Genomic DNA, 22435 nt, shown 5'->3' with positions numbered 1-22435 from the left:
GGAATGACCCTGGAGACTCAGGACTGAAGCTGGTCACTGATTTACTAAATTTAATTAATGATCAAAAGTGTAAACTGAAGACACTGAGGTAAGAAAATTTTACAACTCAACTTAAAAACTGGCCTGCGCAGTGCTTGATAAAAGAATAATATGCACAGGAAACATGTTTACTGGTGTTTTTGAAAAACTTGTCTTGGATCCTAATCCGAATAATTTATACTCTTAATATTTGACTGTTTTACACCTTTGGCTTGCAGTGCTGAATTTTATTTATTAAGATGATGACTACATTGTGAGTTCTCACAATTGGTGTGATCAGACAGAGCATTTACATCATCCTCTATTAATTTTTTCTACAGGTTTTTGAAAAATGATGCTGCAGAGGAAGTCTATGATTATCTGACTAAAGATCTAGGAATAAACCCCTTACTCATGACAGAGCTGGATCTAAGTGGGAAGAAATCAGGACACTCAACAGTGAAGCAGCTCTCTGCTCTACTAGAAGATTCACACTGCAAAGTGAAGACACTTAAGTAAATGTTTTGATTTACTTTAATATGTACATTAAAAAGTATATAGTTTGGGGTTTTGGCTACATCTTGTCAACAGTTTGTCATTTCTCAGCTTCAAAAAGCAAAAGTCTCATTCTTATACAGTATCACTGGCATTGACTGAGGTTTTCCTGCATTTCCATTAATTTCAGGCAGAATTAAAGCATTTGTTTCGACAAGTGTTACAGGTCACATGGTTACTAGTCAACACTGCTCTCTTACACTGACCAGTTAAACATACTTACTGGGAACTGGTGCGAAGACCACAAAACCACATATCATGTTTAAATCACATATCACTTATGATTTTCAGCTAAGAGTTCATTTTATTTCTGAAACTTACATAAAGGGCTGCATTTTGTACAGATTCCCTGCCATTTTAATATATGTAAAGCTGTGAGCAGAGGCCAAAAATCATGTGAGGTGATAAACTACCATAGTATAATCATTATTGTTGATGTTCAGATCCATAGACATTAGGATGAAATATCGTTCTGCACTCAAATGGATTCACAGACCGTCCCTATTCTCTCTTGTTCATTATCATCTGAGCTGAAAGATTTCACAAAACACTTCACTTAAAGAGAGTGTCATTTGCTATAAAAGAGAGTGTCAGTTTTTGAGCTCATAACTGTTATCTGTTGTTACATCATCCTCAGTCAATCGTCTGCAAACAAGCATATTAGCTGCTGTTGTGTGGCATTCTTGTTGAATCCAATCCCAAAGTTTCTCTTGAGATCATGTGACATGGTCTGTTCACAAGTACATATGTTTGAGCTCTAATATGTTATTTTCCTCTCAGGCTAAATAATAATGGTCTAACTGAGCAAAGCTGCTCAGTTCTAGCTGAGATCCTCAGCTCAGGATCTTCTAATCTCACCCATCTGGAACTGAGTCACAATAAGCTACAAAATTCTGGAGTGAAGCAGCTGTCAGCTGGGCTGGAGAATCCTCACTGTAAACTGGAGATACTGAGGTGAGCTGATGTGCTCTCCCATAATCTGGTCCCTTTTACAAACCCTACAGAACTAGAGAATGGAATCCTACAACAGAACTGCAAATTAAATATTTGAATATATGCGTATGAGTTTTAGAAATAATTGTTCTCCTTGGATGGTGGAGGAAAGATGGAGAGTGACACAAAAAAGATCTCTCATTATTTACGGAGTCATGTTATTGATAACGTTTTCTCTAACACTTAATTCTCTAACACTTTAAAACATTTATACTTTATTTAGATACGTTTTTCAAAGATGAAATGTCACATTCATTCATTTTGAACAGCCCTGTTCACAAAATATGAAGGTAATTGAAATGTTTGTGGACTGTAAATTGTATAGATATAAATGTGTTTATTTGAAAGAAAAACATGGATAGATCTCAGTATTTCAGTCATACAACTGATCAGTTCAGTTAAATGCTAATTCCCTTAATTAACTGGTTGAAATGACTGTTATTAAAATAGCTGGTAATAGGTGGGGATTTGAAGGAGACTGTTGACATGACAGGGATAGAGAGGGGATTAGCAGAAAAGAGAAGGTTATTAAACTAAGCTGTTTAATTCTGGTTTAGAAATTGTCTATAATTACTTGGTGAACGATTGTTAATTACACTAAATTTTCATAATGGTTCCATTTGTGCTTTACGAAGAAATGTGAATATATATACACGTCAATATACATAAATATTGATTTTCCCATATACCAATAGATTATATCTTTTTTTTATTGTTTGCTATGTATTTTGTGCACTTCCTCTGGGTGGGAGCCACCCCTGTTGTTCCTGCAGGGGCAGTGAACAGTCAACAGCGAGTGTCTGTGCAAATGTCTCTTACCTGGTGGAGTCACCAAGGTGGGAGAAGAGCTTTATAAGAATGGGTGTGGAGTCACCTTAGTCAGTCAATGCAGCCTTTGGGATTAGACCAGTCTCTAGTGTGATCATTTGCTGTGTTCTTATTTATTCATTTATTTTCGTTAGTTAGATACTAAGTTAGTATGTTTGAGTTTTTTCTCTCCAGAAATTGCCATGGTAAATATTTTTCCTGCACTACCATAAGTAACCCAAACACCTGTATATAAAGACATATTGGTTCACTTTATCCACTACTCCCTCAGTCTCTTAACTGCCTGTAGCTGTTATTGTGCCCTAGCACCTAGCTTTAAATGTACATCAGTCATAGTATAATAATGCCGTCACGCTGGTGGTGTGGTGCAGGACCCAAGTGCAAAGACACGATGGTTAAAGGTGACAGAGGACTTTACTTGAACTGAAGATCAAAGTACAAATAAAACTAGAACAAAAACCAATAACAAAAAGGTGCAGCATGACTGTTGTGCAAACTAACACAAACAACGATAGACAAAGGACAAGGCAAACACTAGGACTTAAATACAAGGGAGAACTAAACAGGGCAAAACAGGATTGGATAAAATTAACAAGGTAATAATTAGACAAACAGGTACAGGTGAGGGGCGGAGACAGACAAAGAACAGGAGCACAAAGACATGTCAAACCAAAAGTCCAAAATGGTGGTGCAGGTTGTGACAGACCGTGATCCAATTGCAGACCCACTGGGTAGAATTAGGTTTATTCAAAAAAATCAAGAGGCAATCTCAAAACAGTGTCCAGTCCAAGGTCTAATCCAGAAATTGTGATAATCAACTAAGGAAACCCAAATGCAGAACACAGCTCAGGTTTTAGAATGAAGGAGTGTTTATTGACAAGTTGCAGAATGGAGAGGGGATCAGGCAGAGGAAATGAAGGTAGCCGACAAGGAAGCGGATGACGAGCGAGGTTGCAGAGTGGAGCTGAGAGCGAGGAGGAGTAGTTGGACCAAGGTGACGGAGCTGAAGCGGTGACAGGCAGGCGAAGGGCACACTGGGGATGCGAAGTGGCACAGAGGTAATCCTTTCGGGAAAGAACAGGCAGATAATACTGAGATGCAAACCACAAACACCAATAGAATACTAAGCAAGACCAGGAAGCGAGTTCTACCACACTGGCTGAAACAACAATCTGGCGACGAGTGAATGAAACACCGGGGTTAAAATACTCTGACGTGATGAGGTGACTGATTGCAGTTGTGTCGGCAATCTGGAAGTGTAGAGAGACCACGCCCACAACACCCACGTGCACGAACAACAGAGAAGACAAACCAACAGGGGGAGCACAGGGAGAGGGAAACAGTAGAAACAAAAGGAATAGACTGACAAAATAGCCTTAACCATGACAGTACCCCCTCCTCAATGAGAGCCTCCAGGCGAACCGCCAGGTCTGTGCGGATGGTTATGATGGAAATCTCTAATGAGTGAGGGGTCCAAAATGAGGCGACGCGGAACCCATGAATGCCCCTCAGGACCATACCCTTCCCAATCCACAAGATATTGTAGCCCATGGCCACGGCGCCACACATCCAATAAACATCTGACTGTGTAAGCAGGGTGGTCGTCGATGATACGGGTGAGTGGGGGGGTTCGGCCGGAGGGCATAATGGGCTAGTGGAGACTGGTTTCAATTGGGAAACATGGAACGTGGGATGAATCTTCATGGAACGAGGTAGCTTGAGTCTGACGGCGGTGGGGTTGATGATACTTTCTATTTCAAAGGGACCAATGTAGCGGGGTGAGAGTTTCTTGGAATCTGTTCTTAATGTAATATCTTTGGATGACAGCCAAACTTGCTGACCAGGTTGATAAGCAGGTGCAGGGGTCCGGTGGCGATCCACGATGTCCTTATTGCGTTCTATAGAGCGGGACAGAGCTGAACGGGCATTCCTCCAGATCTTACAGCAACGGCGGAGACGAGCCTGAACCGATGGAACTGCCATCTCGTCCTCCTGAGAGGGAAACAGGGGAGGTTGATAGCCTAAAGAACATTCAAAGGGAGACATACCAATAGCAGAGCTGATCATACAGTTGTGAGCGTATTCAATCCATGCCAGGTGAGAGCTCCAGGAGGATGGGTCTTGGATCGAGACACAGCGGAGAGCCGCTTCTAGGTCCTGATTGGCTCGTTCAGTCTGTCCGTTCGTTTGTGGGTGGAAACCAGATGACAGACTCACAGAAGCTCCAAGGGCCTTGCAGAAGGCTCTCCAAACCTGGGGGATGAATTGTGGTCCTCGATCTGACACAATATCTGAAGGGATGCCATGTAAGCGAAAAACATTACGAACCAGAAGATCTGCAGTCTCTCGGGCAGTTGGGAGCTTTGGAAGGGCCACGAAATGAACAGCTTTAGAGAACCGGTCCACTATAGTGAGGATTACCGTGTTACCCTGAGAAGGTGGCAGACCAGTGACAAAATCTAGTGCAATATGAGACCAAGGGCGACTTGGGACAGGCAGAGGGCGAAGCAATCCAGCCGGTGGACGGTGGAAAGTCTTACCTCGAGTACACGCAGTGCAAGCAGCAACATAAGAATGGACATCTGCATCCATGGTGGGCCACCAGAAACTACGCTTAAGGAGCGACAGAGTGTGGCCAACCCCCGGATGGCAGGCAAAACGGGAAGTATGGCCCCACTGAAGCACCTGGGAACGAACAGAGTTAGGTACAAAGAGACAATCAGGGGGACCGGTACCTGGGTCTGGTTGATTTCGTTGGGCCTCCCTTACAACAGACTCAACCTGCCACAAAACAGCAGCCACAACACATGAAGGTGGAAGGATGGTGTCAGGATTGGAAAGGACCTTTTCTAGGCAGAACTGGCGTGAGAGAGCGTCTGGTTTGGTGTTCTTGGAACCTGGGCGATAAGTGAGGATGAAGTTGAAGCGACCAAAAAACAATGCCCAACAGGCTTGACGTGAATTGAGGCGCTTGGCTGTCTGGATGTAGGCTAAGTTCTTATGGTCTGTCCATACAATAAAAGGCTGTTCTGCTCCCTCAAGCCAGTGTCTCCACTCTTCCAAAGCAAGTTTAACAGCCAGTAACTCCCTATTACCCACATCATAATTACGTTCGGCAGGAGACAAGCGACGAGAGAAAAAGGCACAAGGATGGAGTTTCTGGTCTGGGGCAGCGCGTTCGGAAAGAACGGCACCCACTCCAGTGTCCGAAGCATCAACCTCAACAATGAATTGGCGAGAAGGATCCGGCTGAATCAACACAGGTGCAGAGGTGAAGCGTTGCTTGAGCTTGGAGAATGCTTGGTCTGCCTCAGGAGTCCAGGAAAATGGAACGGAGGAAGAAGTGAGCTGGGTGAGTGGTGCAGCGACCCGACTATAATCTCTGATAAAGCGACGATAGAAATTAGCAAAACCCAAAAATCTTTGCAGCTGCTTAAGAGAAGTTGGTTTCGGCCATTCTGCTACTGCTTGGACCTTTACAGGATCCGTCCTCACTTGCCCACTCGCAACAATATAACCTAAAAAACTCCCAGGCCAATCTAGGGAGCTGCCCCTGAGCAAGCCCATTATATAAGTGACTCTAGACCGGTCAGAGGAGAAAGTGGATGGTTGCTGTTCGAATACTAAAGTACACTGTAGAAGGAACGCTCTACATTTACCCAGGTCTCCAGCATAAGGTGCTGGCTCTGGTAGACGAGGCTCTCTAGACAGCGGAGACGGAGGAACCACGGGAGTGGGTTGACTTGGCTGAGGTTCTGGAGCAGGCGGAGGAAGTCTCGAGGAAACTACTTCTAGTTGATGGCTGATCTGCGAAACTTGGGCTGACAACCTCTGGAGGGTCTCTATAACTTCATGGAGTTTTTGATCATGCTGTCCAACTAGGGCTCCTTGCCTGGCGATGGCTTGTTGAAGCGGGTCTGCGTCTGCTGGGTTCATCGTGGCCAGATTGTTCTGTGACAATCAACTAAGGAAACCCAAATGCAGAACACAACTCAGGTTTTAGAATGAAGGAGTGTTTATTGACAAGTTGCAGAATGGAGAGGGGATCAGGCAGAGGAAATGAAGGTAGCCGACAAGGAAGCGGATGACGAGCGAGGTTGCAGAGTGGAGCTGAGAGCGAGGAGGAGTAGTGGGACTAAGGAGGCGGAGCTGAAGGGTAACAGGCAGGTGAAGGGCACACTGGGGATGCGAAGTGGCACAGAGGTAATCCTTTCGGGAAAGAACAGGCAGATAATACTGAGATGCAAACCACAAACACCAATAGAATACTAAGCAAGACCAGGAAGCGAGTTCTACCACACTGGCTGAAACAATCTGGCGACGAGTGAATGAAACACCGGGGTTAAAATACTCTGACGTGATGAGGTGACTGATTGCAGTTGTGTCGGCAATCTGGAAGTGTAGAGAGACCACGCCCACAACACCCACGTGCACGAACAACAGAGAAGACAAACCAACAGGGGGAGCACAGGGAGAGGGAAACAGTAGAAACAAAAGGAATAGACTGACAAAATAGCCTTAACCATGACAGAAATCCAGAGAGCAAACAAATCCAAATCGTTAAGCAAGAGATTGGTCAAAAACAGGTTACAAACAAGGTCAAAGCCAGAGATCCACAGGGCAACCAAATCCAAAACATTTGGCAAAAACAGGTCCAGGTAAACATGGTCAAACTTACAAATCATAGAAGGCGACAGGCAGGCAGGCAGGCAGGCAGGCAGAAGGAACAAAAGGTCTTAATCTGACAAGGAACAGGAACAAACCCAGAGCTTAAATGCACAGAACAATTAACGGCAGAGACAGACTATTGGAGGAAACAAACCAGGTAATAAGAGGGATCAGGTGGGGGGTGGGGACAGGAGTGCACAGGGACAAACAGCAAAACCAAACACACAAAAGCACAAGGCATAACAATACACAGAATGGCCAGCAGGGTGGCCAAATTTCCCAATCCTGGCAGATTTACTGACAAATAAAGCTTTGGTCAGCTTTCACTCATCAAATACACTAAAAAGAGATTTTGTTTTGTTTTGTTTTGTGACAACATTTCCCTGTTTGGGTTAGGGACAAATTGTCATATGTGGCTGAATCTATTTAACACATTAGAAAATTATCATGATTTAACGGACTCCATTATTTATTAGGTGTTCTTTAAATGCATTTTGATCTCAGTGTCCAATATGGTAGAGAGACCCCCACTGTCACAGATTGACATTGACAGCTTTTCTGTTGTATGTATGAAATATCCTTTGTCTACAGGAACAATTTTAATTCATCTTAAGAGCTAAGTATTCAGAATGTTTTAACACATCATGAATTTCTGGACATGTTTTAGCCTTAGTCGTAGTTGCATCACAGAAGAAAGCTATAAAATAATGACAGTCAACAACAATAGACTCTTCTGTCCTCTCTAGACTGTCAGACTGTGGTATAACAGGAGGAGGATATGCTGCTCTGGCCTCAGCTGTGAAATCAAACCCCTCACACCTGGTAGAGCTGGATCTGAGAGGGAACGACCCTGGAGACTCAGGTGTCTCTGACTTATTAAATTCATGTGATGATCCAAATTGTAAACTGAAGACACTGCGGTAAGAGACTTTAACTAACAAGAAAGCCAAAAATGACTTTCAATGCATTTCTTTTCTGTGGTATACATGTGAATATGGTTACTATCATTTTTACTCTCTCTCTGTAGGTTGTTGAAGAATGATGCTGCAGAGAAAGCCTGTGTTTATCTGACTGAAGTTCTAGGTAAAAACCCCTTACTCCTGACAGAGGTGGATCTGAGTGAGAAGAAACCAGGAGATTCAGGAGTGAAGCAGTTCTGTGCTCTACTGGAGGATTCACACTGCAAAGTGAAGAAACTTAAGTCAGTGTCTGGAATGATTTTCATCACTAATCATTTGATTGATTTGGGCAGGACTGATTTATCCTATTTCTAAACTGAACTTGGACATCCCCCAAACCCTAAAGGAGGAAAGGAGCTGTAATAACATATGAAATTTTTAGGCAATTAAAAAAGTCAGTTTATTGTAGCATGTCAAGAAGACTGTCCGTGTTGTTTCACATACATGTAATTAGTGACAGAGAAATATTACTGTACTGTAACGACAAGAGAGTAATAGAGGAAACACACCTATAAAGTCTTAGAATAGCGGAGTCAGATATTTCATACTCATTTTATTTTGGCGCAGTGATACATAAAGTCAAAACATTTATGACAAAATATTACATTATCTGTAACAATAAGTAATATTTCCCAATGTTTACTACATAGTAATAATTCTCTCTCTCTCTCTCTCTCTCTCTCTCTCTCTCTCCCCATTTGTCTGTAGTCAGTTTAACTAGTATAACAGAAGAAGGCTAAGATTTAGGATTTCCAGTGCTAGATCTAAGTGAAGCTAGAATAAATTTGTCTTTCTCCTGATTAATGTTTGTGACCAAGATAAGAGCTTTACACAGTTTCCTGCTCTCCCCCTAAAGGCTTGAAAACAACAGCATAACAGCAGAAGGCTGTGACGCTCTTGCCTCAGCTCTGACATCAAACCCCTCACACCTGACAGAGCTGAATATGAGTTGGAATAAACTAGGAGATTCAGGAGTGAAACACATCTGCAATCTACTGAAAAATCCAAACTGTAAACTACAGAAACTGCTGTAAGTAATATGATGCTTAACAACAATTGAAATTTCTAAGATGAATTTGTATACATGTAGTGTTTACATTAAGATCTTTGATATTTTTGAAACCGTATTTGGATATGAAGGTTTATCATGTAAATCTTCAGACACAGTATGGAGAGTATCAGAGAATGAACATTTCCAATTGTTCATTTTTTCAGTGATATATTTTCTGATACATCAGTTAAAAAAAAACTCCTCTGTTTTCTCTAGACTTTCTGACTGTGGTATAACAGGTGAAGGATATGCAGCTCTGGCTTCAGCTCTTAAATCAAACCCCTCACACCTGATAGAGCTGGATCTGAGAGGGAATGACCCTGGAGACTCAGCAGTAAAACTGCTCACTGATTTACATCATTTAGTTAATAATGAAAAGTATAAACTGAGGACTCTGAGGTGAGAAAATTTCACAAAAGAACATGAAATCGCTGAAGGTTTCCCACATTCTGTTCACCTTTTGAACTGCTGAGTTTTATTAGTTAAAATAATTCTATATGATACATCAGTGTCTGGAGATGAAGAGACATCAGTTATACTGTATCTAATTTATCATAGCGCTAACGCAGCTATCTATAGAGGTTTACTGTAAGGTCCCAACTCTGATTTCCACACCAGACTGACGTGGTTAATCATTTTAATTCCTATTATTCCCATGTACAGTTAATGTTCTTTGTAAACTAAACTGGGAACACCCCCAGACTCTAAAGGGGGGGGGGTAGGAGCATCAATGACATATATATGTATGCATATGTGTGAATATTTTTTTAAACAACAGTTCATGCTCCTCTCTCTACAGGTTGTTGGAAACTGATGCTGCAGATAAAGCTTGTTTTTTGGATTTCATGATTTTTCAATTTTTTGATTTCATATTTAGGCAGAAATCCATTAACCTACTCAGAGTTGGATCTTGCCTTATTTCTTTCTCAAATATTTAGGAAGATTGTACCAGCAGACATTTAAGAAATGATTATTAACATAAACATACTCTTCCTCTCTCTGTAGGCTGTTGAATAGTGATGCTGCAGAGAAAGCCTGTGCTTATCTGACTAAGGTTCTGGGAATAAACCCCTTACTCCTGACAGATCTGGATCTGAGTGAGAAGAAACCAGGAGACTCATTCATGAAGCAGCTTTCAGTTCTACTGGAGGATTCACACTGCAAACTGACAAAACTTAGGTTAGTGGTTACTTTGTTTTGTTTGTTTATTTATTTATTTTATTTATTTAATTTAAATCTGACAACAAAAGATCTTCCAGATATAAAGAGAGTAGATGACATTCCTCTTTGTTTTACCCCAGTGTACTGAGTGCCAGAAAAGCATTACTATACTGTATATGGTTTTCATGTACATTAATAGGGGGAACACCCACCAAACATTAGAATAATAGAGTAAATATTGATGAGATTTCTTTTATCCATGTAATATTTTAGTGCAGTGCTACACTAAACCTAAACAGTTGACTGGAGAAGGAAAGTTAACAATCACCAATATTTACCAATATTTACTTTCCAATTTCTTTAGCAGTGGAAAGTTTACCAGTAGCTATCTCACCATGTAGAGCTAAACATTCAGAATATTCTTAAGTTCTGCCATGTCATGATTTAACTTATGGAATCAGTAATGGTTGCCATCCACCCTACCCCACCCCAACACTCTCTCTCACTACAGACTTAATGACAGCAGTATAACAGAAGAAGGCTGTGCTGCTCTGACTTCAGCTCTGACATCAAACCCCTCACACCTGATAGAGCTGAATCTGAGTGGGAATAAACTAGGAGACTCTGGAGTGAAGCAAATCTCTGCTCTACTGGGGAATCCACACTGTAAACTACAGAGACTGCTGTAAGTAATCTGATAATGAGTGTATGATGTAGTGAAATACACTAAACAGACCTTCATAACTGTCATGGAGGGACAAGAAATTCCAAGTATAGAGTTACATATTCTACAAAGCACAGTTTTACAGTAATATACAACAAAAGAATGTACACAGTTATATTACCAATATTACAGCTTTGTCTCCCAGGACTCTTTGCTGCCTTTAAAAATACAAAACAGCATTTATGTTTGTTAAGGTCTGAGCTCAGTACATAAAGAATGTTTCTCTCTCTCTTTCACTTCTCTGTCTGTCTGCCTGTCTGTTTGATTCTCTCTCTCTCTCTCTCTCTCTCTCTCTCTCTCTCTCTCTTTCTCTCTGTCAGTCTACACACTTAATGACCCTAACTCCCCACACATGTATCAAACCCCCTATAGACTTTTCTGTAATTTTTCATTGATTTTATATATTCTCATTCCATTTAACTGAGACTGTCTCAGTGCCAGTCAGAGCAGAACAGGGTCTCAGTGCTGGGTCTTAATTCTGTAATGTTGGCAATAAGACACATAAATAACTAAGAAAACCCTTTCATTTTACTCAGTTGTGCTGACTGAGTCAGTAACAGGGTCACACTTCTCACAACTCCAAAATCTGTAACACATTCAAAACAGACAGTGCTCCATCCAGGAGTATATCAGTGTGCGTGTGTGCGTGTGTGTGTGTGTGTGTGTGTGTGTGTGTGTGCGTCTGTGTGTGTGCATGCACTCGCGCGTCTGTGTGTGCATATTAAGGGTTTTTACCTCTTATGACTCATTGAAGCCAAAAAACCTTGTCTCTATTGCAGTTTATCCATGTAACCCAAGGACAAACCCAAAAATAAAATAAAACAAAAACTTGAATTTTTTTTTCTCTGTCTCTCCCTCTCTACAGGCTTAATAACAGCAATATGACAGAAGAAGGCTGTGATGCTCTGACTTCAGCTCTCAGATCCAACCCCGGACACCTGATAGAGCTGAATCTGAGTGGGAATGAACTGGGAGAAGCAGGAACAAAACACATCTCAACTCTACTGAGGAATTCAAACTGTAAACTTCAGAGACTATTGTAAGTGATGTGAAGCTGAGACAATATTAAAAATTTCTAATGTAAATGAATCATACAGATCTGTGATATTTTTAAAGTAGTAGTAATACATTTTACAGGGACATAGGTTGATATAAAAGTCCAATCTTAATAATGTGAATAAATGTTTGACATTTATTACGTTGCTATTAAACTCCTTCCTAAGGCCCATTAAGGCCAAAATTAAAAAATGATCATTTTTCATGTAATGAACAACTGTTCATTTTTTCAGTGATGTGTTTTTGCCACAATAATGACTCTTCTCTTCTCTCTAGACTTTCTGACTGTGGTATAACAGGGGAAGGATATTCTGCTCTAGTATCAGCTCTTAGATCAATCCCCTCACACCTCATAGAGGTGGATCTGAGAGGGAATGACCCTGGAGACTCAGGAGTGAAGCTGCTCACTGATTTACAGAAGGATCAAAAATGTAAAGTGAGGTGAGAAAGTTTCACAATACAATTTACAGTCTCTTGATGTTTCATGTGCTCAGTTAAGCTTCCTGAGTTGCTGAACTTTGTTTGTTATAATAACTGCTCAACAATTATGAGGTCATTTATATCTGAATTTATTAGTAGGCCTAAGAAAACTATCTACAGATTCACTGAAAGGCTCCAGCACTGATTTCCACTTCCAACTGATGGTTAGTTAGTAAACTGAACTGGGCAGTCCTAGACTCTACAGATGGATGTGAGGAGCAGTGACATAAAAAAGCCATTTTATAACATCAGTTTATTCTTCCTCCCTACAGGTTACTGAAAAGTGACAGTGCAGAGAAAGCCTGTGAGTATCTGACAGAAGTTCTAGGTATAAACCCTTTACTCCTGACAGAGCTGGATCTGAGTGAGAAGAAACTAGGAGACTCAGGAGTGAAGCAGTTCTGTGCTCTACTGGAGGATTCACTCTGCAAAGTGAAGGAATTTAAGTCAGTGTCTGGAATGATTTTTTCACTACTCATTTGATTTAATTTAATTTTTGAATTTTAATTTTCTTAGTTAAGTTAGTGTCTTGATATTTGTTCGATTAGTATGTTTTTTTTTTTTTAATTATGAATGAAAAATGTTGTAGTTGTGACATGAGTAAAGGGGACTTTGCTTTGTGTTTAATTCTAATGTCATGATGGACAGAAAAGCATTACTGTACTGGAAGAGCAGACACCACTTTTCATATGTATTAAATGAGATAACACACATATAAAATATTAGAACGAGAGAGTACTGAATATTAGTCTCATGTTTTATTTGCATAATATTTAGTACAGTGTTACATATTCCACCATTTTCATCATTTTACTTTACAATTAATAATGGTTCTCTCTCTTTCTTTTGCTCTCTTCAGGCTAAATGACAGCAATATAACAGAAGAAGGCTGTGCTGCTCTGACTTCAGCCCTGACATCAAACCCCTCACACCTGATAGAGCTGAATCTGAGTGGGAATAAACTAGGAGACTCAGGAGTGAAGCACATCTCTGATCTACTGGAGAATCCACAGTGTAAACTCCAGAGACTGCTGTAAGTAAACAGGCAATGAGTGTATGATGTAGTGAAATACACTGACCAAACCGTCATAGTCACAATAGACAGATAAGAAATTCCAACTGTGGAGTTATATTTTCTACAACGCAGAGTTTTACAGTAACATACTATAGAGACATTTATGTGGGTAGAACATCAGTTTAACAACTGTTTTGTCCAGTGGTGTTACCTTGCTTTTATCAACAGAGTATAGAAAAACATGCGTAAATACTATTTTTTCTTTTGCTTTGGGTTTGGTAAAGAGAGAATTTGTTCATTCTCCTCTCTCTCTCTCTCTCTCTCTCTCTCTCTCTCTCTCTCTCTCTCTCTCTGTAGTCAGTGTAACAGCTGTTTTGTCCAGTGGTGTTACCTTGCTTTTATCAACAGAGTATAGAAAAACAAGAGTAAATACTATTTTTTCTTTTGCTTTGGGTTTGGTAAAGAGAGAATTTGTTCATTCTCCCCTCTCTCTCTCTCTCTCGCTCTCTCTCTCTCTCTCTCTCTCTCTCTGTAGTCAGTATAACAGAAAAGGGCTGTACTGCTCCTCCATATTCTGACTCCTTATAATCACAGGACTAAACTCATTTTATAATTAGTGCAGATGTGTCTCATTACCTCTAGACTAGAGTCTCTGTGTTGAGTCTTAGCTCTGTGATGTTAACAATAAACAGGTGAATGAGTACCTGGATTGACTGTTTGTGATATCTCAATCATATTAACAGGGTTACTCTTCACACAGCTCAATACTGTGTAACAGATTCAGCGCAAACAACAATCCAACCAGTAGTACATCAAAGTGTGTCTGTGTGTGTGCAACTACGATTTTCATTGCTGGATCTCAGTGAAGTCAGAATGAGGTCACCTCTATGGTGATTAATTTTTTGCTCCAAAATTAAAAAATTAAGATCTTTACTCAGTTTCCTGCTCTCTCCATACAGGCTAAATAACAGCAGTATATCGGAAGACGGCTGTGCCTCTCTGACTTCAGCTCTGACATCAAACCCCTCACACCTGATAGAGCTGAATCTGAGTGGGAATAAACTAGGACACTCAGGAGTGAAGCACATCTCCGATCTACTGGGGAATCTAGACTGTGAACTACAGAGACTGCTGTAAGTAAACAGTCAATGAGTGTACGATGGAGTATACAGACCCTTATAGTCACAAAGGATGGACAAGAAATTCCAATTATAGAGCTACATATTCTATTAAGTTCCCTGATTTTATATCGTAACATACCACAAATGCATAGATTTATTAAAAGTCAGTACAACAATTGTGTTGTCCGGGAGCATTGCCTTACTATTAACAACAAAGTATTAAAAACAAGCATGAAAATCATTTGATTATGCTGTGCTCTGGATTTAGTACAGACAGAATTTTTCCCTGTCTGTGTCTCATTCCATTTAATAATATAACAACTGTAATTATCCCAGTACCAGCCAGAGCAGGACAGAGACCCTCTATTAAGTCTTAATTCTGTGATCTTACCAGTAAGAAAGTGGATGAGTTGTTTGATTGGCTGTTTTTATTAATCACTGGTGTCAACTTTATTACAGTCATTTTTCTCACAGATCAATACCATGCACATTCAACTGTGCATGCAAGTCTTTCAGTGTGTGTGTGTGTCTCTCTCTCTGGCTCGCTCGCTCTCTCTCTCTCTCTCTTTCTCTCTCTCTCTCTCTTGTCTGTAATCAGTGTAACTAGTCTAACAGAAGAAGGTTATTCTCCTCTTCCATATTCTCTTTCCTTACAGTCACTTTACCCACACTGTTTCTACAATGTGCACAGATGTATCTTTTTTTCTGTCATTTCTTATTCATTTTTATGTATTCTTATTGCCATATAATGATATAACAAATGTAATATATATAATATAAAACTTTCACAGTACCATCTAGAGCAGGATAGGATATCTCTAATAAGTCTTAGTTCTGTGATGTTAATAATAAACAGGAAGGATGAGTAGCACGATTAACTGCTTCTGTGTCACTGGTGGGTCACACTAATACAGTCATTCACAGCTCAGTAAATGTGGAAGATAGTACAGAGATATCTGTCTATTCAGGAGTGTAATGTCTGTGATCTGTGTGTGTGTGTGTGTGTGTTTAGGTTTTTTCAGTGTTAGATCTTAGTGAAGCCAAAATAAGGTTTTCTCTGTATTGATGGATTTTTGTGACCAAGATAAAAATAAGATCTTTACTCAGCTTCCCGCTCTTTCTCTCTACAGGCTTAACAAATGCAGTATAACAAAAGAAGGCTGTGCTTCTCTGACTTCAGCTCTGACATCAAACCCCTCACACCTGATAGAGCTGAATCTGAGTGGGAATAAACTAGGAGAGTCAGGAGTGAAGCACATCTCTGATCTACTGGAGAATCCACAGTGTAAACTACAGAGACTGCTGTAAGTAAACAGGCAATGAGTGTATGATGTAGTGAAATACATTGAACAGACCTTCATAGTCACAATAGAGAGACAAGAAATTCCAACTGTGGAGTTACATTTTCTACAAACCGTAGTTTTACAGTAACATACTATAAACATATATGTTCAATTATAATACCACTATAACAGTTGTGTTGTCCAGTAGTGCTACATTACTTTTATTAATACAACATAAAAACAAACCTAAATATTTTTGTTTGTTATGCTCTGGGTTTAGTACAGAAAGAATTTGTCCATTTGCTTGTCTCTCTCTCCCTCTCTCTCTCTCTCTCTCTCCCCTTCTCTCTCGCTCTGTGTTTGTAGTCAGTGTAAGACTGTATAAGAGAAGTATAAATTGTATAAGAGAAGAGGGCTGTACTTCTTTTCTGTATTCTTACTCCTTATAATCATCAACCCACACTGATTCTACAATAATTATGTGTAATTACATATGTATCTCATTCAACTATAGAAAAACATAACTATCCCGGTACCAGACAGGGCAGGATAGTATTTCTCTACAGAGTCTTATGTCTGTGATGTTACCAGTGAGAAGGTGGACGAGCAGCTTGATTAACTCTTTTTCTTATAATCAATGCTGTCAACAGATTCCCATATATACAGTGACTCTTCTCACAGCTCAGTACACCAAAGCAGATACAACACAGACAGCAGTCCATTCAGGAGTATATCTGTTTGTGGATGTGTGTGCGTGTGCAAGTGTGTGTGCGTGCATGTGTGTGTGTGTGTTCGCGCACATGTGAATGCCTAGGTTTTTTCATTATTAGATCTCAGTGAAGCCAGAGTAAAGTTGTCTCTGTGGTGATTGATTTTTGTGATCAAGATAAGAATAAGAGCCTTACTCTGTTTCTCTCTCTCTCCCTACAGGCTTCATAACTGCAGTGAAAAAGAAAATCGCTTTAGTCCTCTAGCTTCAGCTCTGACACGAAACCCCTCACACCTGATAGAGCTGGATCTGAGAGGGAATAAACTAGGAAATTCAGGAGCAGAAGATATTGCAGGTCTACTGGACAATAAAAACTGTAAACTTCAGAGACTGCTGTAAGTAAACTGATAAAGAGTGTATGATGCAGTGAAATACACTAAACAGGCCTTTAAAGTCACAATGGAAAAACAGGAAATTCCAACTATAGCATCACATGCTCTATGAAGCACAGATTTACAGTAACATACAATAAACATATGTGTGACTGTAATATCAGTATAATAGTTTTACTGTCCAGTAGTGTTGCCTTACTTTTATTAATGGTTATGCTATGGATACACAGAAAGAATCCCCCCTCTCTCTTTTCTTTACTCAGTGTAGTATAACTAGTATAACAGAAGAGGGCTATGCTACTCTCCCATAGTCTCTCTCCTTACAGTCACTTTACTCACACTGTTTCTACAATGTGCACAAATGTATATTTTATGTATTCTTTTTGCCATATAATAATATAACAAATGTAACTTTTATAGTGCCAGCCACAGCAGGATCAGATCTCTCTACTGAGTCTTAGTTCTGTGATGTTAACAATAAGCAGGAAGGATGAGTAGCTTGATTAACTAAAATGGAGTTAATCACTGTTGTCAGCTGAATCACACTAATGCAGTCATTCTCTTCATAGCTCAGTACAATGTGGAAGACAGAACAGAGGCTATTCAGGAGTATAATATCTGTGTGTATGTACGTGTGTATGTATGCATGCGTGCATGTGTGTGTGTGCATGTATGTGAATGCATGCGTGTGTGTGTGTGTGTGTGTGTGTGTGTGTATGCCTAGGTTTTAGATCTTAGTGAAGCCAAAATATGGCTGTCTCAGTGTAGATAGATTTTTGTAACCAAGGTAACAATAAGAGCTTTACTCTGTTTCTCGATCTCTCTCCTTACAGGCTTAATAACAGCAGTATAACAGGAAAGGGCTGTGGTTGTCTAGCTTTAGCTCTGACATCAAACCCCTCACACCTGATAGAGCTGAATCTGAGTGGGAATGAACTAGGAGACTCAGGAGCAAAGTACATCTCTGATCTGCTCAGGAATCCAGACTGTAAGCTACAGAAACTGCTGTAAGTAAACAGACAAAGAGAGTACCATTAAGCTAAACAGACCTTTATAGTCACAATGAAAAGACATGCAATTCCAGCTACAGAGTTACATGTTCATGATTTTTACAGTTGCATACCATAACTATATATGTGTGATTATCATATCATTACAACACTTGTATTGTCCAGTAGTGTTGCCTCAATTTTGTTCAACTGAGCATTAAAAAAAAAAGCCTAAAAATCAGTTGTTTATGTTTTGCTCTGGATTTAGTACAGAGAGAATTCTCTATCTGTCTCATTCCATTTAAGAATATAACAACTGTAACTATCCCAGTACCAGCCAGAGCAGGACAGAAATTCTCTACTGAGTCTTATTTCTGTGATATTACCAGTAAGAAAGTGGATGAGTTGCTGGATTGACTGACTGTGTTAATCACTGGTGTCAGCTGAATTGCATTATTACAGTCATTCCTCTCACAGACTAGAACAATGCAGCAAATACAACACAGACAGCTGTGCATGCGTGAGTCTTTCAGTGTGTGTGTGTGTGTGTGTGTGTGTGTGTGTGTGTGTGTGTGTGCGTGTGTGTGTGTGTGTGCGTGTGTGTATACCTGGGTTTTTTAAATATTAGATCTCAGTGAAGCCAGAATAAAGTTGTCCTTACAGTGATTACTAAAATAAAAAATAAGATCTTTAATCAGTTTACTGCTCTCCCCCTACAGGCTTAATAGTTGCAGTTTAACAGAAAAGGGCTGTGCTGCTCTGGCTTCAGCTCTGACATCAAACCCATCACACCTGATAGAGCTGCATCTGAAAGGGAATAGGATAGGAGACTCAGAAATGAAACAGTTCTCTGCTCTAGCGAAGGATCCAAACTGTAAACTTCAGAGAGTGGAGTGAGTAAAAAACACTTTAATATAATGCAATATGGAACAGTGAACAGACATTGACAGTAATAGATTTTCATGGCGATAGGGGTACTACACATGAACCCAGACCCAGTCTCTGTAGACATTCCACATTCACAAGACAACTGTAGAGTGTGAGGACACTGTGGGATGAACTGAAACTATATGTGCATCAAACAGCAGTACAGTTACTTTTGTAGTCCCACCCAGTGTCTGACCAAAGAAACAAAACACTTGAGGGTTATGTCATATTAAAGAATAATAATATAAACAATAATATAAATAAACGTAACCTTTAATAGTTCTGTAGGGCTATAGCACAGCTGCCCATGAAACAAGACTTAATAAACCCTAATATTAGCTTTTATTACCCAAGCAATAAATTGCATTTTAATTTGCTGAAATTCTGTCCAATAGATGCCTAAAATGTAACAGAATATATTTACTACCAGCACATGCTACTGTGATACAGAAAGACAGTCTAGTGACTATAGACATCTTTGTAAGGACTTCTGACAGGTAACTAAACAAAAGCTTCACTTACACAAATTAGGCTGGTGAACACTCTGCTTAGTTCTGAGACTAATGTCATAGATATGGAGAGATGCTGGATGAATATGTGAACTAAATTTAAATTTAACCCAAAATGTTATCCCAAAAAGTCACAAGACAGGCCAGGTAGGGTATACCGTAATTCGACTACTGAGGGCAAGAACCATGACAAACAGCGACGAAAAACAGGCCAAGGTCCAAACACAGGAGGCCAAACAGGACATAGGGATGCGAGGAAAGAATTAAAGAGGAATGTCAGTTCTCAGAATAAGTATGACTCAGTACATTCAAGAGAATGAGAGACCTCACAAGGAACACAGAGTGGTGGGTGTATTGTTATATGTGGGGGCATTTCTTGACCATGAAGTGGCACTGTCCAGTGGTGTTAGTAGTTTAACCACTAGCCTGGCACTTAACCCTAATTTCAGCAATTGACATCCACTTTCAAGAAATCATCACCACTCACACATCATAAGTATATTGCAAATATAGCAAAATGATATTTATCCTGGCATATTCACTGTTAAAGAATGTTAATAGTTGTCCATTAAAAATCATGCCTGATTTCAGTTTTAAAGCCTACTGACACACCAATTATTGAATTATGTAACAGGCTCAAGTTTTGTCAGTGATTCACAACCATGTGCAGATACTCTCTTTCTCTCTGTCATAAACACAACCCAAATACAAACACGTCGCTCTCTCTCTCTCTCTCTCTCTCTCTCTCTGTCACACACACACACACACACACACACACACACACACATAACAAATGTTATTAAAGAGCCAACGATAGTTGAGTGTTGAAATGCTTGAGTTGTTTGTGTTTTGTTCACTTACAGATTGGACCCTGGTTTAATGCAGAGATTTTGGAACTGGTGGACTGGATCTAATGAAGGCAATGAAGGGGAATCTGAGTCCTCAACTCCTCAAGTCAGCAATAGTGAGCAGGAAGAAGCAGAGAGTGTCAGCAAGAGTATTCTTTCTTTGAGTGAGAGAGACACTCTTCAGAGTAATCCAGACGATACTGGTACCGAGGTGTAGACAGAATATTATCCCAACTGGTAAACACAACGCAAATACATACACACACACACACACACCACTCATTCACACACACACACACACACACACACACACACACACACACACACACACACACACACCACTCATTCATACACACGCATAACAAATGTGATTAAAGAGCCAATGATAGTTGAGTAGCAAATGTTGAAATGCTTGTGTTGTTTGTTTTTGTTCACTTACAGATTGGTCTGACGAAAACAATGATAGAAAATTTGTGTCCGCAACTCGGCAGGGAAAGCCAGGTGATGATAGTGAACAGAAAGTGCTAGGGAGTAGCACAAAGAGTCAGACAGAGACACTCCTCATAGTCATCCACAAGGTACTGGTGTATAGATAGAATATTATCCCCATTGGTAGTCTATTTAAAATAAATAATAATAAAATAGTTCAGGACATGTGTAGCCTTGCAGAAATGCAAGAAACGTGTCATGTAGGATGACAGATTCCTCTCTCTCTGTCTTTAGTCAGAATGTTGGTATTTGATTTTTATTCAGTATTTATGACCATAGAAATGAAAAAAAACACACATACATATGAGGAGTTTCAGTTAACAAGCCTGCCTGTGGTCACAAAGCTTTTTTTTCCTTTTTCTTTTTTTTTTTCTCAAATTTTTCAGACCCATTTTGATTTACACACTTTGCAACAGCCAAGAGTGACTCATCACATGTGTTATTTCATTTACATTCTTTTCATTTCTTTCTTTGTTTCACTGTTCTGTTTGTTTTTTTGCTTTCTGCGGGTTTTTTTTTCAGGAATGTATTATACTTGTAAAGCAGGAGAAGACTGTATATGAGATTTTTGTTTATAATATTGTCATAGAGGCACCGACTATAAATGTGCGGAATGTAAATATTGCCGACTCTGATCCTGAAAAGTGATTAAACTGTATTTATTTTAATCATTTGTGATACTGTGCTGTTACTGATATTTGAGGAGCCCAGACAATGGCTGTGTTAGGGCCGGTGAGGCCTGGTACAGTGAGGACCCAAAAGCAGACCCAGAGGACAGAATGTTATTTAACAGATGTTTAATGAAATCCTTCTCTCCAAAAAATCCAAAAGACAAAATCACAATGACGGTACCAGTGGGCAGAGACAAAGGCGGTAGTCAAAAACAGGCAGAGGTCAGAAAACACGATACAGAGGCACCAAGCTGAGGTAACAAAAACACAAGACAAAATTACAAATCCAGGAACAGGATAGGTCAAGAGCAAAATGAGCATGGCAAACACAGTAATCATGAATGTGGTGAAATAATCTGGCAAACTAGTGGGGAGACAGACAGGGCTTAAATGCAGTGGCTGATGAGATAAATGGCGGCAGGTGAGCGAGAACCAGGCAAGAAAGAGGGTAAAACATGGACTGGAGCAACCTGGATCAGACAGACAAGACATGCTTGACAGGACACAAGGAGAACATGGATTAGGATCTGGAAGAGCAGGGCTGAACTGTGACAGGCTGACTCAAATCTCAGTCTTCAGTGGGAGAGCTATAACTGTGATAGTCTAATAACCCTGATCAACATGCACTCAGCCGTCTAATAACCCTGATCAACATGCACTCAGCCGTCTAATAACCCTGATCAACATGCACTCAGCCGTCTAATAACCCTGATCAACATGCACTCAGCCGTCTAATAACCCTGATCAACATGCACTCAGCCGTCTAATAACCGTGATCAACATGCACTCAGCCGTCTAATAACCCTGATCAACATGCACTCAGCCGTCTAATAACCCTGATCAACATGCACTCAGCCGTCTAATAACCGTGATCAACATGCACTCAGCCGTCTAATAACCCTGATCAACATGCACTCAGCCGTCTTACCCAGAGACACAGCTGTCTGATCTACTGATGCAGCTGTCTTACCTAGAGACACAGCTGTCTG

At 40.2% G+C, this 22435-nt stretch overlaps 1 pseudogene; it reads left to right on the top strand.

The window, feature by feature from the left end:
* Positions 1-21423, top strand: part of LOC115819838 (NACHT, LRR and PYD domains-containing protein 3-like) — a 38451-nt pseudogene extending 17028 nt beyond the window's left edge.
* The last annotated feature ends 1012 nt before the right edge of the window (positions 21424-22435 follow it).

This window comes from Chanos chanos, chromosome 1 (assembly GCF_902362185.1).
Source record: "Chanos chanos chromosome 1, fChaCha1.1, whole genome shotgun sequence".
In the NCBI taxonomy this organism is placed as follows: domain Eukaryota; kingdom Metazoa; phylum Chordata; class Actinopteri; order Gonorynchiformes; family Chanidae; genus Chanos; species Chanos chanos.
Note: the sequence above shows the minus strand (reverse complement) of the source record. Positions and strands in the feature narration are given on the sequence as shown.